This window comes from Theropithecus gelada, chromosome 6, assembly GCF_003255815.1.
Source record: "Theropithecus gelada isolate Dixy chromosome 6, Tgel_1.0, whole genome shotgun sequence".
NCBI lineage: Eukaryota > Metazoa > Chordata > Mammalia > Primates > Cercopithecidae > Theropithecus > Theropithecus gelada.
The window spans coordinates 50,084,400-50,089,998 of record NC_037673.1 but is presented as its reverse complement, the minus strand read 5'-3'; the positions used below and the strand labels follow the sequence as shown (position 1 = coordinate 50,089,998).

Here is a 5,599-nt window from a genome sequence, read left to right as displayed (position 1 = left end):
TAACTGGTTATTTTGCTCATTAGTTGATGCAGTTTCTTCCTAGCCTCGATGGTCTTTACATTTTGGCATGTTTTTGAGATGGCTGGTACTGGTTGTTCCTTTCCATGTTTAGTGCTTCCTTCAGGGTCTCTTGTAAGGCAGGCCTAGTGGTGACAAAATCTCTAAGCATTTGCTTATCTGTAAAGGATTTTATTTCTCCTTCACTGATGAAACTTAGTTTGGCTGGATATGAAATTCTGGGTTGAAAATTCTTTTCTTTAAGAATGTTGAATATTGGCCCCCACTCTCTTCTGGCTTGTAGAGTTTCTGCCGAGAGATCTGCTGTTAGTCTGATGGGCTTCCCTTTGTGGGTAACCCGACCTTTCTCTCTGGCTGCCCTTAAGATTTTTTCCTTCATTTCAACTTTGGTGAATCTGGCAATTATGTGTCTTGGAGTTGCTCTTCTCGAGGAGTATCTTTGTGGCGTTCTCTGTATTTCCTGGATTTGAATGTTGGCCTGCCCTACTAGGTTGGGGAAGTTCTCCTGGATGATATCCTGAAGAGTGTTTTCCAACTTGGTTCCATTTTCCCCCTCACTTTCAGGCACCCCAATCAGACGTAGATTTGGTCTTTTTACATAATCCCATACTTCTTGCAGGCTTTGTTCATTTCTTTTTCTTCTTTTTTCTTTTGGTTTCTCTTCTCGCTTCATTTCATTCATTTGATCCTCAATCGCTGATACTCTTTCTTCCAGTTGATCGAGTCGGTTACTGAAGCTTGTGCATTTGTCACGTATTTCTCATGTCATGGTTTTCATCTCTTTCATTTCGTTTAGGACCTTCTCTGCATTAATTACTCTAGCCATCAATTCTTCCACTTTTTTTTCAAGATTGTTAGTTTCTTTGTGCTGGGTACATAATTCCTCCTTTAGCTCTGAGAAATTTGATGGACTGAAGCCTTCTTCTCTCATCTCGTCAAAGTCATTCTCCGTCCAGCTTTGACCCGTTGCTGGCGATGAGCTGCGCTCCTTTGCCGGGGGAGATACGCTCTTATTTTTTGAATTTCCAGCTTTTCTACCCTGCTTTTTCCCCATCTTTGTGGTTTTATCTGCCTCTGGTCTTTGATGATGGTGATGTACTGATGGGGTTTTGGTGTAGGTGTCCTTCCTGTTTGAGAATTTTCCTTCTAACAGTCAGGACCCTCAGCTGTAGGTCTGTTGGAGATTGCTTGAGGTCCACTCCAGACCCTGTTTGCCTGGGTATCAGCAGCAGAGGCTGCAGAAGATAGAATATTTCTGAACAGCGAGTGTACCTGTCTGATTCTTGCTTTGGAAGCTTCCTCTCAGGGGTGTACTCCACCCTGTGAGGTGTGGGGTGTCAGACTGCCCCTAGTGGGGGATGTCTCCCAGTTAGGCTACTCAGGGGTCAGGGACCCGCTTGAGCAGGGAGTCTGTCCCTTCTCAGATCTCAACCTCCGTGTTGGGAGATCCACCGCTCTCTTCAAAGCTGTCAGACAGAGTCGTTTGCATCTGCAGAGGTGTCTGCTGCTTTGTTATTGTTTACAGTGCCCTGCCCCCAGAGGTGGAGTCTACAGAGACAGGCAGGTTTCCTTGGGCTGCTGTGAGCTCCACCCAGTTGGAGCTTCCCAGCAGCTTTGTTTACCTACTTAAGCCTCAGCAGTGGCGGGCGCCCCTCCCCCAGCCTCGCTGCTGCCTTGCAGGTAGATCACAGACTGCTGTGATAGCAATGAGGGAGGCTCCGTGGGTGTGGGACCCTCCCAGCCAGGTGTGGGATATGATCTCCTGGTGTGCCTGTTTGCTCAAAGCGCAGTATTGGGGTGGGAGTTACCCGATTCTCCAGGTGTTGTGTGTCTCAGTTCCCCTGGCTAGGAAAAGGGATTCCCTTCCCCCTTGCGCTTTCCAGGTGAGGCAATGCCTCACCCTGCTTCAGCTCTGGCTGGTCGGGCTGCAGCAGCTGACCAGTACCGATCGTCGGGCACTCCCCAGTGAGATGAACCCAGTACCTCAGTTGAAAATGCCGAAATCACCAGTCTTCTGTGTCGCTGGCGCTGGGAGTTGGAGACTGGAGCTGCTCCTATTCGGCCATCTTGCTCCGCCCCCGGCTATTTCTACTTTTTTGTTAAGAAACTATTTAAGAGTTGCTTTATAATGAAGAAAATTATACAGATAAAATGAAATAAATTAGAAAAACACAAGCCAGGGCATCAAAAGTTAACTCTGAGCCCCGTGGTTACCAAGAAAATAGTTGATATGGGAGAACAGTAAAACCAAGTAACCATTAAAAACCAAAGGGTGTAATGCAAGGAATTGTTCCATTTTGTAGATTGGTATCATTCAGTTTCTTTAAAAATGGTGGATTGTAAAAATAACCACTTTAAGGACCAAATTCTTAATTTTAAATGCCAGAGAACTTAGGAGGTTGCCTGGATTACTGCAGGACCCACAGTTCGCTACTGAATGATTGCTGAGTATATGTGATCCAAATGCACAGGAGGTTATTCCTGAGAAAGCTATCAGCCTAGTAGACCAGATAATGCCATTACAAGGTCCACTTGCCTTGAGAAGGGGACTGCACAACTCTCCCTATAAAATACCAAGTGAAATACCCCAGATGAAGCAGTTAATAAGTTTCATATGCAAACCATGTTGGACTAGCTTTATAATAACTGGACTATCCTCCCACCAAATAGGTCTATTACCTGGGTCATGGCAAATTTGGGGGTTAAGAGGGCCCCTTTTGCATGGGTACCCCTCCCACAGAATCATAGATCTGTTTAAGAAGCCTTATCAAGTCTGCTGCCCCTCATGAGTCTTACAGATGCAACTCCGTGATGGGAACCCAAACCCTTTTCACAAGAAAAGGTAAAATTGTCTAGGGCAAAAAAAAAGTGCTTCCTGGGACCAGACCATAAAAACATACAGGTTAATAGAATTATAAAATGTTTAAACACGCTTTATGTAAGGTAGCTGTAACCCCCTTTACCTAAATGTCTTATGAAAATGATTACTATATCTAACTGAGGGATGTTTTCCTTTTTCTAGTACTATAAAACTGAAGACCTGTCAGTCTGCTCATGTAAATCCTCCACTGCATAGCCTTTTGTGTAACACATTTATCGGGGCTGATGGCAAAAACTATGAGTACTTTTCAATAACACCAACTGAGCTAGATAAGTTCTACTTGATGAGGCATTTACTACCTTGCTATGAAATGTTAACTGAAGCTACCCCTATACTAATGGAAAAAATGTTTCCCAAAGAGTTCCATGATCAAATAAAAAATAGTGTACATAAATCTTGCTACCTAATAAGTAGAGAGCCTTTTTCCTAGGACTAATTGTGAAAAGCTGCTAAATTCTATATGTCTGTCTGGTTTGTAAATAACATTTCCAAGGTAAACAAACATCTTGTCTTAGAAGCTGCTACCCTGGTTAAAGGAGGGTCAGGAAAATCTTTTTTTTTTTTTTTTTTTTTTTAAGTTATTTGGGTAAAGTATGTTTTTGTAAGTGAATTTACCTTTCTGAATTCTCCAAAATTTAGAATGTAATTTTATAACAGTATAGTTGTCTGCATGAGTTCAGTAATAGTTAAAAAAAAAAAATTGTTTTAAGGGAAAAGCATGACATTCAATACTAGATTTCAGCCTTAACTTTTTAGGTGCAGATTAATTCATTCTTTCTTGGTTACAATAATCCTCTAGAAGGTACCAGATTATAACTTTTCTGTATATTTGTCATTGGTGCTCTAATGAAATAGGTTTCTTTTTCTGTTCTAACATATGAATTACTCTTATAACTGTCAAACTATAAATGTTATTTATCTCTCCTTGTTTTACTTCCAAGGAAACCAAAATCATGGTATTCTGAAAACCAGAGATATGAATCTCCCTCATTTGGCATCCCGCTGACCCCAGATCTGTTTCACTGCTAATGCTCTGCAGCCAAAACTCTACAAGCTGCCTCCCTCTAGGCCCAGGTACTATCGTGGAAGAGGTGGGTACATAAGATTGTAAGAGACCGTTTTGAGGGATAAAATTGGGTCAAGATCAAACCCTCCAAATCAAAAAGATGGTAAAAAAAAAAAAAATGCCTAAACAGCTGGTAAAACAATTTTAGTTGCCTTCTAAACTATTATGTGTCACTTTTGCATCCACCACAACCATAAATTTTTCTGCTTACTATAAAATTAAAGGGAAATATTTCCTAACAGGATAAAATACCTTGTAACAAAGCCTCCTGGGTATAACACTCCCAATTATGAGTTGTGGAGATAAATCTATCTATCTATATTTTTTATTTTTCAGAACAATGTTTATGTTGTGTATAGCTAATTGCTGTAAGTCTAACACAAATGAAGCTTACAGTAGCTCAACACATAAAAGTTAAAAATAAGTTGATCTTGCAACTTTGCCTTTTGGTTTTATTGTCGGCTTTGTTGATTGAATTATTTACTTTTTGAGGAATAAACAGTCTTTATTGGACTCAGAGCAGGAGTCCGTGGTTCTTGAGGACCTCTGTATATTTGTCAGTTTTCTTCTCCACATTATTTTCAGCTGTTTCCATAGCCTCATGAGCTGTTTCTTTTTCCAGTAGTGGATCTTGGTCTTCTCCTTCCTCTTCTCCTCCAGGGTGGCTGTGACTGTCTGGCACTTCCAGCTTGAGGGCAGCAGGAACCACCACCTGTTTTTTCCTGTCATAGGGTGTTGGGATGCTGTCAAACACCTTGAAGCGGTCCAGGGAGGCCTGGCCTCCTTGGTCTTGTGAGGCAGCATGCCTCGCAGTCTGCCGGAAGATGAAGCTGGGGACCAGGAAGTGGTGGGGACCAGGAAGTGGTGGGCCCAGGAAGTGGTAGATGCCTCGGAAAGGGCTGCTGTTCATCCCCTTGCAGAGGAAGGCCAGGTACTTCAACTTGTTTCTATAGACATTGCCAGAAATGTTAATGCCCCTGCAGCATATGACCACCACCTTCCAGCCAGCTTAGCCACCACGGCAGTCAGGAAGCCCAGGAGATGGCTTCAACCACAGAGCTCCAGGCCTTGCCCCTACACCATCTTCAGCAGCCACCTGGGAAAGGAGTTCCCTGTTTTTAGATGAAACAGGGAAGGGTATGGGGCCCCCTCACCCCTGAGGTACCTCTGCCAGATTTCCCTGGAACCCTGTTTGAAAACCACAGATCAATTTCAATCCTCATTGTCCATATGAGGAAACAGAAGCCAAAATAATAGAAAGAACCAAGATGACCTTGTGCAGAGGGAACAGCAGGATTAGGACTTCACCCTCTTAATTCTTGGGGTTCTGCTATTTCCTGCTCCCTACTCTGCTATGAAGAACAAAGCCAAGGTGTGAAGTTACAGGGGCTGTGCAGGGTCTGACCTGCAAGGCTGTAGGGGACCGTTTACCACAAGAAGCCAGTAGCCAGGTATGGTGGCTCACACCTGTAATCCCAGCACTTTGGGAGGCCAAAGAAAGTGGAGACTCGAGCCCAGGAGTTCCAGACCTACTTGAACAACATGACAAAACCCTGTCCCTACAAAAAATACAAAAACAATTAGCCAAGGGTGGTGGCACATGCCTGCAGTCCCAGCCACTTGGGAGGCTGAGG

General features: G+C 43.4%; 1 pseudogene; it reads right to left on the bottom strand.

The window, feature by feature from the left end:
- Positions 1–4,479: 4,479 nt before the first annotated feature.
- LOC112626704 lies at positions 4,480–5,048 on the bottom strand (annotated as a pseudogene).
- Positions 5,049–5,599: the final 551 nt, after the last annotated feature.